The 12,453-nt window shown below is 36.2% G+C and overlaps 1 long non-coding RNA gene across 1 annotated transcript; it reads left to right on the forward strand.

Moving 5' to 3' along the window:
• The first annotated feature begins 4,103 nt into the window (after positions 1 to 4,103).
• On the forward strand, positions 4,104 to 5,138 carry LOC117283989. The gene is made up of 3 exons (XR_004515024.1): positions 4,104 to 4,172; positions 4,595 to 4,653; positions 5,006 to 5,138. It is a non-coding gene; the product is annotated as an uncharacterized LOC117283989 (long non-coding RNA).
• Positions 5,139 to 12,453: the final 7,315 nt, after the last annotated feature.

Consider the following 12,453-nt stretch of genomic DNA (forward strand, 5'->3'; position numbering starts at 1 on the left):
AATTTTCACTTGAAATAACTTCGGAGACTTGAGATCTTTAACTGTAAATAATTTAGTAAGGAACTGAGAAGTGATTGGGTCTCTCCCCTTTGTTGATTTTTGTTATTGTTGTTGTTTGAGACAAGGTCTCTCGCTCTGTAGTTCAGGCTGACCTTGAACTCCTGGTGATCCTCTGGCCTCAGCCTGCTAAGTGTTCACATGCACTGCCATACCTGGCTCTTGGTTTCTTATTACCTTGTCTAAGTAGGGAAGAAAGAATGTGGACTATTAAGTGGAAAGGTTAGGCATCTCTCAAGGTCCCCGTAGCTTTGGAAGCTCACTGAGAGGTATCCGCCCTGTTGTGTCCTGTGGTCACTGAAGCTTCTCTGCAGCTGTACAGAGGGACACGTGAGTGTCCCTGCAGGGTAAGAGACGTCATGCACATCACACTTCACCTATTTCATTTTATCCGAGGGACTAATGTGTTTTTCTTTTAAAAAATAAAAAAAAGGAAGCAGAAAAGAAGTGGATGGTCTTATGAGTCTAGGAAGGTAGTTTTTTGTTTTTTTTTTCCTCAGTAGCAGGGATCGAACTTACAACCTTATGCTTGCCCCACAGGTGCAGCATGACTGAGGCACATCCGCAGCCCTTGGAAGGTAGAGTTTAACCATAATCCAGGCTCCAAGTTGCAGGATTGGTTAATAAATTACCACAGAGTAACTACAGAAGCAAGTGATTCTGGTGCCTCAGAGCAGTATTACAACACTCACTTGATAACTCTTTCTTTCCAAAAAAACACTTTGGATCGTCTCTTCCCAGAGCTTTTATTGAAATACAGTGTCACAACAGTACTGGCAAGATCTAAGATATTAAAATAATAATAGTAATAATAAAAATAAACAATACTGTCTTACATCTGAATGAAAATGGAGAATAAAGTTGGAGTCAATACCACTTCCAGTGCATTTGGGGGCTGAATCTTTATCTGAACTCCTAGCATTTCTCATCTGCAAACTTCTTAGGCAGTTGGGGTGTAACAGTGGTAGAATACTTGTCTAGTATGCCTTAGACTCTGGGTTTGAGCCATAGCACTGCAAAAACAAACACCAATACCAATTTTCTTCATTTAGGAAATAATAATTCTGTATAATAAAGCAATAACATATAACAAGTTTTGCTAATAAAAATTTATTGGCAGCTGTGGGGCTGTTCTTGTATGGAATTACTGGCAAACAGCAACTATCTTTTTGTTTTGTAACTATTTACAGTCTGTACAGAAAAATACTGTGGTATATACTGTTTTGTTTATAGTTGTACTTAATTTTTTCTCTCTTTGAGTTTATTGGTACATTTTAGGTATACAGTACAGTTATATTCATCATTGGGATGTTATACCTTTACATGACTGGTCTTGGTTCTTATTTTTTCCCCTTACCACTGCCTTCCTTTCACCCCCTCCTCCCTTCCCTATTTACAAAAACTTTATTTCCATTTTTTCATTTTCTCATGCTTTTTTTTCTTTTCCCTTATTTCCTTTCCCCCACCCTTCCCACTGCTACACTTTTAGCCCTTTTCTTCCTATTTTACATTGTAAATTATACCATTAGGATCTTATGTACCATTCTAGTTTTTCACACCAGAGAAACTATTCGGTATTTATACATGTGTGACTTATTTATTTCACTTAGGAGTATATCCTCAATATGTATCCATTTTCCTATGAATGACCCTAATTTCTCATTCTTTATGGCTAAGTACTATTCCATTTTATAGAAAAACCACATCTTAATCCAGTCTCCAACTGATGGGCAAATGGGCTGTTTCCAAGTTTTAGCTATTACAAACTGTGCTGCTATAAACATGGGTGCACATATATATTCTTTTAATTCTTTTGGAAAGATACCCAGCAGAGGGATGGCTGGGTCAAATGGAACCTCTAATCAACCACTGGGATATCATCATATTCAAAAGCTTCTGCACTGCAAAAGAAACAGTCAACAGAACTAAAAGACAATCTACAATGTGGGAAAAAATTTTTACCAGCTACTCCTCAGACAAAGGACTATTATCTAGAATATAGAAAGAACTCAAAAAAATCAGCCCCCCCAAATATAAAGACCTGATTCAAAAATTGGCATCTGAAATGAGCAGACACTTCTCAGACAAAGAAGTCTGAGAAAAAAATGTTCCATATCTCTGGTCATTCGAGAGATGCAGATGAAAACAACACTGAGATTCCACCTCACCCCACAAAGAATGGCTGCTATCAAGAAATCAACCAATAACAAATGTTGGCGGGGTTGTTGGGAGAAAGGAACCCTTCTCCATTGTTGGTGGGAGTGCAGACTGGTACAACCACTATGGAAATCAATATGGAGACACCTCAAAAATTATGTAAGTGAGAAAACAACTGTTTCAAAGGCCAGAAATAGAGCATTAAATCCATGCTAATGACATGTACCAGGTATGCTTGGAGGCACTGAGCTATAATTCCTTGGTAACCCTTAGAGTTTAGTACTGATCTCTATGACTTCCCAAAGTGAACACAGATACTTATATTCAAATTCTCACATCTCAGGATTCATGTAAATAATTAGTGCTGATCATCTTTGAGGTTATTATCAAAAATTAATTTAAAAGCCATGTGATAACACTTGCTTCCCACCTTTTAACCCTTATTCTGATCATAGTCATTATACAAAACCTATTCATGTTATCCCTGGTAGATGCAAATTACTTGATTATAGCCTTGTATTATCTCAGTAAACTCTCTGTCCCTATACTTGCTAAGTTAGCAAAGTCAAGTATAGAAAAACCTAAAGTAAAAAAGTTAAAAGAGCTACCTTGAGTAATTTCCCCATTTTGTATACTGCTTAGCAGCACCAAATAAATGAACTACAAATAGCAATTATCCCAAACTAGGTCAATACAAAAGCCTGAACACTTTGTAAACACTTGCTTTTTCTTTTTCTAGATATCAAGACTGCTCTAAATAAAATTCAGTAGCACAGGAAGAGCTTAATAACAGCAGAAATATTTAACAATACATTCATTTATATATTTTTTCCAAGAGTCTTAAAATCAACTAATACTAATCACAATTCCATAACTGAGAAAGGTAGGTACTAAGGAAAACTGTAAAAGTCATGAAAAGAAATTTGGAGTGAATAATCTTTGTGAATAATCTACTGAATAACTTTTATGAGCTAAAGACTGCTTTCTTATATAGATGAGTACGTCAAATGGAGTATTATCTTACTTGCCTTCAACAAACCTAAATTTAGGCAAAAGAATTCAGTGTTAAAAGGATAATACTTTTTCTTACTTTGTTTCATCTTTATTTGCTCTTTTTACTGATGTTTGGTTTACTGAAATTTGATTTTTAAGGATACTATTTAGCCATTGTGACCCAGTATTAATACTATAAAATAAAAGTTATACTGTATTTCAGATATCTTAGTCTGTATATATTATCTTAAATATCAGAAGACTACAGTAACAATGCAACAATCATTTTTCTTATCTTCCACTTGAGGATAAGGGTTTATGATAAAAAATACATACCCTCTTTCCTGTGATCAGTTAAATATAAGAGATGGATACCTGGGGGAAGGTGCTATCTAGTCATGAAATCATTTTGTGCATGCAAAAAGCTTACATCATACTCCTGTCCTCAGTTTCATTAGCACCATACTCCAACCAAGTTAACTCATGCAAAGTGTTAAATAAGACAGTGATAACTACAGGAATAGGAACACAGAAAGGCTGTGTTTTTTCATCTTAAGATTTCACAGAGATGGCACAGGTTTACAATTAAAATTCCCACATCTTGAGAAATGACTTCTTAAATAATTCACAAATCACAAATGTAATAATCTGGAATTACTCTAAAGACTTAATGACCAATTACTACAATTGATACTCACTGTGAGGAATGTATAAGTATATAACATATAGCTATGCAAAAATAGAATTCAGGGAAAGACAACATTTTAAACATTTTTACAGCAAGAAAGATGCTGGAAATTCATATCAGTATAATTACTAACTACATAAATATTAAAGATTTGTATTCTTTAGGAATACTGTGCTGAAGAGAGATTTGATTTTATCTTCCCTCAGATGCTTGTCAGAGATTTTTTGAAGATATGGTGATGTTATGAACCATTAAACACCAATCACTTTTAAGACAGGTATGATTTAGAGCTATTAAGGCTTTGCAGAATTAGGTTCACTGACATTACAAATGGTATTTTAAAAAAGATACACAAAAAATAATATATACAATCAGTTGGCATTTCATACTAACCACTGGAGGAGGTAGTAATGCAGTATTGCAATTTAAAATACAAGATCAGCATTAATTATAAACAATTCTAAAGCACTGTAACTATTGAAACATATGTACTGAAAAAGGATTAGAATTCATATAAAAATCAGAAGTAAAAAAGCAAAAAATAGAAATATTTAGTGAACTTACTCAAATGAAGTTTAGATGATACAGAAATGAAAAACATTAGAGATCTATACACAATAAAAAGTGGTCCTTCCTCAAGGGATGCAATGAAAAGCTATAAAAATCCTATGTGGGAAATAATCACTGGAATTTTTGTAGGACTAAGAAGAAAGCTATTCCTGAGAAGTTCTAGAAGACCGGAGGCTCCTCTTCAGAAAGTAAGACTCCAGTATTGCCCCAGGTGCACATAAACAGAGTCATGAATGACTCTAATTAATCACATTTTAAATAGACATCTATTTGGGGCTCCCATTTTAAATTAGATCCACTATGTGGGGAATCTGGCTGAGGCTATGGCTCTCAGGCTCTCAATAATTTATCTAACCTCTCCCTTTGTTATATTTTGTCCTCCACAAGAAGTGTGGAAATCTGACCTGATCCTCATATTTGAGCTCTACATTTCCAACACAATAGTAAAATTACTTTCTTTGTGCCATTAAACAGGCAGCTCAATAGTCACTCATTCTTTTCCCATTGTCTACTGACAGTTTTTCTCTTCAATCTTGCCAGTAAGCCACAACAGCCCAAGGGAGTTGGAGAGCACAGACCCTTCCAGCTGGAAGAAGCTATAGAGACAGAGACCTCCACTCCCTCAGCACCTCATAAAGAATCGTGGGGATATGTGTCTCTCAGGGGGAAATGAGACAAGGTACAGTACAGCAAAAATTGGCTGGGAGAGGAGGCATGACAAGATTCTGGAACACATGCACATGACAGTTCTCAAAGCCCTGCAAGTAGATTTCTCAAGAGACCTTGAGCAGGTTTGTCAATAGGATGGCTGAGACCTGACGTCAACCTGAAGGGTGGGAGATACAAAATGGACAGTCCACAATGAGTTTTGGCAATGTGTTCTCTCTTGCATGGTGGCCCACCCTCACGCTGTAGGGTGTATTTCTTTTCCTACTTTTACTTGACCCAAATGAGCCTATTTCTTTTCATATCTTTAATACAACTGCTACCATTTTTGCTTGTCTTAAGCAGTTTTTTTGCTCAGGATAGAAAGAACCCAGAAATCACCTCAAAAAGAAAACCCCAGCCTCTCAAAACCCACTTACATTCTTATTTCCAATAAAAACTCTCCTAACTTCCTCTTTTTGGTTCATAATTTCATTCTTCAACCTTGTGAGCCTATTAGCTTGGTTTGTACAAAATTAACTTTCACTGTTTCAAACAAAACAAAAAATTTAAAAGACTGGGAATCTAGCTCAGTGCAAAGTCCTGAATTTAATTCCCAGTACAATCTATCATCAATAAATAAGCAAGCAATCAACATTATGACCTCAAGTATTGCAGTTACAGAGAAAAGGGAGTTTGTGTGACAGTAGGCTCTCAATCCAAGTGACTGATTTTCCATGTTATGCCATAAATAGCTATTTAAAACAAACAACAAAATAAAACGAAAACCTACTTCCACTCTGGCTGCAGTAGGAATTTTGCAGGGTTTCATACAGACAGTCACAGACATAAGGGCACAGCAATATTTTCTTATGAAAATCTTTGATTTTTCAAAGATCTGAGCAAGCTGAGCATGGTCGCACACATCCATAATCCCAATGAAGCAGGACTTAGAGAAAAACAAGTTGTCCCAGCCTTGAGAAGGCCCCCTCATCACTCCCTCTCCCGTGAAGCAGTAACTGCTTGTGCTGATACAGATAAAAATGGCAACTATGACCTGTAAACAAAGTGTACGACCCTCTGTTCTCACAAGATTCACAAGGTTCTCCTTTCAAGGCTAAGTTATTAATTGCTTTTGATTGCTTTGTCTCACTTCTGTAACCTCCCCCTTCCTCTCAGTTTCTCGCCTTTAGAAACCACCTTTCTGAAACCAAATATATAAAACTTTGTTCTGGGGTCAACCTTTGGATGTGAGTCTCTCGAATTGATGTTCACCTAAAATTCTGGAATGAAATCCTCCTGTTTCCCAGTGGTCTCTCCAGTCTCTTAAATCCTGCAACATCAGCACTCAAGATGCTGAGGCAGGAGGATCACCAGGAGTTCAAGGGCAGCCTGGGCTACATAATGAGTTCCAGGCTAGCCTAGACTGTATGGCAAGACTTTTTCTTAAAAAAAAATCTGAGTACTAGCAAACAGAGGCATGACAGCATGACATTCTAGAATCTTTCATATCACATATCAAAATGTGTGCCTTTGAAACTGAACTTTTATGAACCGAAGGGAATGAGAAATTCCACAAGATTTCATTTGCTGTGATAACAGTAAGTGTCCCCACATTAGGCCAGTATGGCCCTTGGAAATAAAAAAGGTGAGAGGAGTATACACACTGGCAGCCAGCTGTTACAGGTGGAAAGAGTTTAGAATCAGGCAGGCTCATCCCACCCCTAACCTGGGTCTAATAGCTGAAGTCTTCATAATGTCTAGAGAAAGAGCCACTGTTGCTTATTCTGAAATTAGGCTATGCTAGTAATTGAGGGTACTTAAATACAGCACAGATTGAAACTTACATTATTACTTTAATACAGTTTTTCTTCCTGATCTAATCCGTTTATTGCTTGAATAAAATAAACCTCTTCCTGTACTATTTAAGAGCGATACCTGAGTGGGGTGGAACTTAACATGTGCAGTCAGAACCCTGGACAGTGTGGGCAGACAGCATAACATGCCCAGAACAGAATGGTGCCCAAATAGGCTCCAGTTCTATGGAAATGTGTCACTCCTTAATATGTATGAAAGAAAAAACCTAGCAAGCAAAATCCAGAAATTCTTCCAAGTACAACAACATAGGTACCTTTCTTAATTACAAACTGGTTGGTTGTATTTTGAAATTAACTATACATCCCACAGGAATTCTTACCTATTGTAAAGGTCATTTGAGAGAATTCAAAATGAATTATTTTCTTCTGTGTTTTCAGGTAATACAAGTCTTAAGTCATTATTGCTCTTTCATATTTTTAGATACTCTGGATCTTTCTTGTGACATGATGTGTATGTAAATGACCTGCTCACTGAATTCCAGGGACGTTTAAGTGGCTGCAACTTTCTATCAACCTAAATTTACCGTAAGTGTTTTCCTTTGGAAAAAAATATTAATTATATGGTGGAGACAATGGTATAGAGGAAAAATGAGTCGTTAGCTGGTTTGCTTATTCATTCATTGAACCATTTGATCAGTTATGGTTGGAGTGCACATACTATAAAAGTCATACGTGCAAAGTGTTCAGTTTGATGACTTTTGACATTTGTTAAATATCGACTAACTACCCCAAAGTACAAAACATTTCCATCAGCCAGAAAGTTCCCCCATGCTACCTTCCTGTAGAGGTTACAGTCCTTGCAAATGCAACCACATTCTGACTTCTTGAGAGCTTGTTTGGGGAGGAGGGGAGCAAAACTGCTCACATATCTTTGACTGAGGAAAAAATGCTCCTTTATCCTAGGTGGAAGCATAGAGTGCAGCAGAGTGTGCACAGCTTTCTGCAGCTTCAGGAGGATGCACAAGGAGCAGTGAGGGAGAAGAGGACACCTGCCTAGCCAACTATGTCTGAGTCAACCCTGGCAATCAGGGGGGTGACAGATGTCACAGCCAGATCACCCTCACATCCACTGTCTGACTTCTATTGTTCAACTTTGCCTGGTTTTGCACTTCATAATCACTAAGCCATGTAGTGTGTCTGTCTGCCTGCCTTCTTTAGCTATTTCTGAGATGTATCCACACTGCTATACAAGTCAGTTTGTTTTCTTTTTCTATTGATGAGTGAGGTTTAACTGTATGGCTATAGCACAACCTGTTTCTCATTGTCTTGTTGATGAACATTAGGAGAGTCTCACTGTAGGCTATTTTGAAAAAGACTGCTATGCATGTTGTTGAATAAGTTTAAATTTCTCTTTTCTAAAGAAAGCTTTTTATTTTGAAATAATTTCCAATTACCAAAAGTTGGAAGAATGAAAAAGGTGCAGGTGCATGTGCACACACACACACAATACACCCACTCATATATCTTTTGCTCAGATTTATCTATTGTAAATATTTAACCTTTGCTTTATTACTTAACTGTGTGGTTCCTCTTCTTATACACATGTGAGTTTTGTTTCCTGAAAGCTCCTTACTCTAAAATTGTGGCCCTTTACCCCTAAAAAGTTCAGTGTATATTTCCTTAGAATATGAATATTCTCTAATATGATCACAGTGTACTTAATCAATTTTGGCGAATTTCACACTGATACAGTATTCTAATCCACAACAGTATGCCCACTTGGTTAGTTATTGACTCAGAAATGTCCTAGGATTCCTACCCCCACAACTCAGAATGCAGCTTAGACTCACCTATTGCTGTTTTGCCTCCTTTCATCTGGAATGTTTCCTCAACCTTTCTGTGTTTTATGACATTGACATTTGATGAATACAGTACCCTCTTCTCAACAAAATATTTCTCACTTTAGATTCTTTTGATGTTTCTTCATGAATAGATTAATATATTTTACTACATAGTAGATGTGTCCTCAGGGTAATACATTTAAAGACATGAGCTATCCATCTGTTCTATGTTAGTTATGTTAATTTGGATAAGCAAGTCAAGATTTTGCCCAATTTATTATTTTTTTCTTCATTGTAACTAACAATCTAAATTAGTAATATGAAAATGTCCTGGTACTTATCTGTTTCCTTATAGATATAACATTCACTGATGATTCTTGCCTGATACAGTCTTCACGCTGATTGCTGAAAATTATAATTTTCCAATTTGCACATTCCTTTGCATTTTTAGCTGACTTTCAGCATTCAAATATAATCAAGAATCCTGTCTTCACTATAATTATTTTTTGTTTATTTTAAGCTTAAAGTCATTAATTTCTATTTCTTTAATGGCTAATTCATTATTATACTTATCTTGGTGCACAAAGTATCTCAGATTTGGTTAAGAGGAATCTCTTTAAGATGGTTCCTGTGTTTTGGGGACAGACTTCCATTATTTAAAAATTTTTCATTTTTTATATGTACCTAGGTGTTTACCTTACACTTACCCTGATCCATCCATGGCATTAGTTATTCTTTTGAGGAATCCTGGATCTTTTAGTGGAGAATAGTATTATGACCAATATCTAGGTACTAGATATGACAAATAGTATTAACAACTAATATCTGGGTACTGGGTACCCAGTACATTGGTACCGGAGTGTCTTTGCTTCTTGGCCTTTTCAGTGGACAGAACTATATAAATGTATATAGAAATGTACATCTGCAAATACATGTATATACATATTTATATCATATGTACATGCACACACACCATATGCATTTTAGAAATCATATAATCACATGCGAGATTTCCATTTCCAATCTACGTCCTGAGTTCTTTTTTGTCTTCTCCTAGACTATTTTTTTATATCCCTTCTTCAGTGATATCACTAGCTCCCAATGTTACCATTAATTTCCTTATTTGCTCAATCCATTGCTTTGCCCATAACCCTACCATAGACAAATCTCCTGTAATAAGCTCAAGTTCATCTGTAATTCTTCTCTCCCTGAACTTGTATAAGACTGAGGGTATATAGTCAAATATATTATTCATAAGTTACTTGGTTCCTAGAGATAGTACCTTTGTCATATACTAAATTTTTTAATGCAGCTGGCTCAGTTTCTGGTCTTTTCATTCGATCCTATTGGACTGTGTAGAATGTGGTGGCATTACCACCCTGCTGCAATGACAGAGTCTTCATAGTATGTTTTAATATCTAGTAGGGCTTTCTTTACAGCTATTCATGAATGTTTACTTTCTCAGACAAACCTTAAGATTAACTTATTATACATCCATGAAAAAAGCATGCAGGATTTTTTCTGGAAATTTCATTATATTTATGAATTAATTTAGAGAAAATTGACACATTAATAATATCAAAACATCCTAGCTAAGGCTGGAGATATCTTTTTATTTGGTAAAATTTATTTCTGTATCTTTCAGGAATGTCTTATAATTTTCTTCTGATGCATTTTGAACATTTCTTGTTAGTTTATTCTTAAGTGTCTTATCATTTTTTGCTATAGAAAATGGGCTTTATCACCCATTGTATCTATCTTGTAACCAGTTATTTGTGTATATAAACATTATTGATTTTTGCCTGCTAACTTTATATCTTTTATTCTTTGAGATAGTTTCAATAAATATTTTATTGTTTGAAATAGTTTTGTCATTGATTCTCTAGAGATTGGCGAGTATTTTGTGTAAAAGGCTCATATTTTTAGCATTATCTAGAGAAACAAAATTCATAAATTCACATTTATTTCTATTTATACACACATCATTTCACAAACCTATAGAGCATTTATCATGTACAAGGCACTATAATAAGTAGTTTGCAAATATTAACTCATTTGGTACTCACATTAGACCCCAAGACATTAGCACACTTAATGCATTTGAAAGAAGAGGCTGCACCATACTGCAGAGAGATGGCGAGAAGTGTACAGTATCAGACCAGGAAAGACTGTGTAGCCCTGGCAAGGACTTTGGATTGAGTCTAATGGCAGTAGGAGGACACTGGAAGGTTTAAAGCAGAATAATGTGTGATCTGACTTATGCAATGAGATTACCATACATCTCAAATGCTAAAATACAGATAGTAGAAGATAGAAAGAAGGACATTTTAAGTATAGTTAACAGCATGAATAAAGATAGTAATGAGTATGGTCTATTCAGAGTGCAGGTCTGTTGGGAATGGAAAATACCCACTGACATGAAGGGGTAGAAAGGTAAGCCAGGTGAGTGTGGAATATGTGAAATAAGGGAAAAGTGACTTAACCTCATTTGTCAATCAGTGATAGGGAAGAAAAGATCCATTGTTTTGAAATGATAAAATATGGTTCCAGAAAGATTGGTTTCTTTCCCTGCCCTCTAATATTCATAATAGATCATTTTCCTTCTACAGCTCATGCATTTTTATGCATATGTATCCACAGTGCTCACTAGTGAAACAGATTTAAGGCAAGATATATAAATATGGAAAGATTTACAAAGTAGGCTTACAAAGGCCACTCAGAGTCAGGTGTGGAAGAGTACAAGATGGCTGTCTGAGCACTGGAGTCAAAGGTTGGCGGCCTGGACCTCACTGTAGAGTCCCATGCAAGTCTATACCAGGAGGCCAAAGGGTATGCAGCGAAAGGCTGAAGAGTCCGCGCTGAAAACCTGAAGAGCCTGCACTGGAAGCCAGGAGCTGATGTCCAAAGTGAATATGAGGACTGGAGCTCCTCCAAAGAAACAGAAGCAAGACTTCCTCCTTTGTTTTGCCATTAAGCCCTCCAGGTGACAAGCCTAGCCAGGTTGGGTTTTCTGTCTTCAGTAAATCCCTTCAGCCACACCCACGACTACACTGATCCAATTTAGTTGAGCAGTTCTTACTCAAGTTGCCATAATCAGTTAACTCTCACCATATGTAATTTTAACTCTCCTTGTTACTATGTCTGGCCTAGCTTTTTATTCACCTAGCTTTCTTTTCAAGTAACTGCTTATTGGACAATGCCCTTCAAAAGTTTCCCTTTATTTGTACAGGAACTTACTGAGTGTCCATCCTGGAGCAAGATATTATCAAAGCATTATGACAATAGCTATTCAACTGTCACACGTATCCATGTAGTATAGATACATATTCACACTCTTAAAAACAATTCTATGAGGTACTATTTTGTCATAAGGAAACAAATATAGAGAAGTATCTTGCCCAATGTTACCCATATCATAATTAATACCTAGCTAAACTAAAAACTAAAGAAGTCTAGGTCAAGTTTGTTCTTGATTACCATTTTATACTCAATTCATTTATGTCCCTAAAACAATGGTTAACAAACTACAGCCTATGAACCAAATCAGGCCCACTTCCTCCTGTTTTTCTGTGACCTGTAAGCTAACAATCATTTTTACACTTTTTTCAATGCTCATTGGAAAAAAACAGCAAAAATTGGAAAGTAGTATCTGTGATATGAAAAATACATGGAATTCAAATTTCAG

Source organism: Fukomys damarensis, unplaced genomic scaffold (assembly GCF_012274545.1).
Source record: "Fukomys damarensis isolate Sample0158 unplaced genomic scaffold, DMR_v1.0_HiC HiC_scaffold_33, whole genome shotgun sequence".
Taxonomy (NCBI): domain Eukaryota; kingdom Metazoa; phylum Chordata; class Mammalia; order Rodentia; family Bathyergidae; genus Fukomys; species Fukomys damarensis.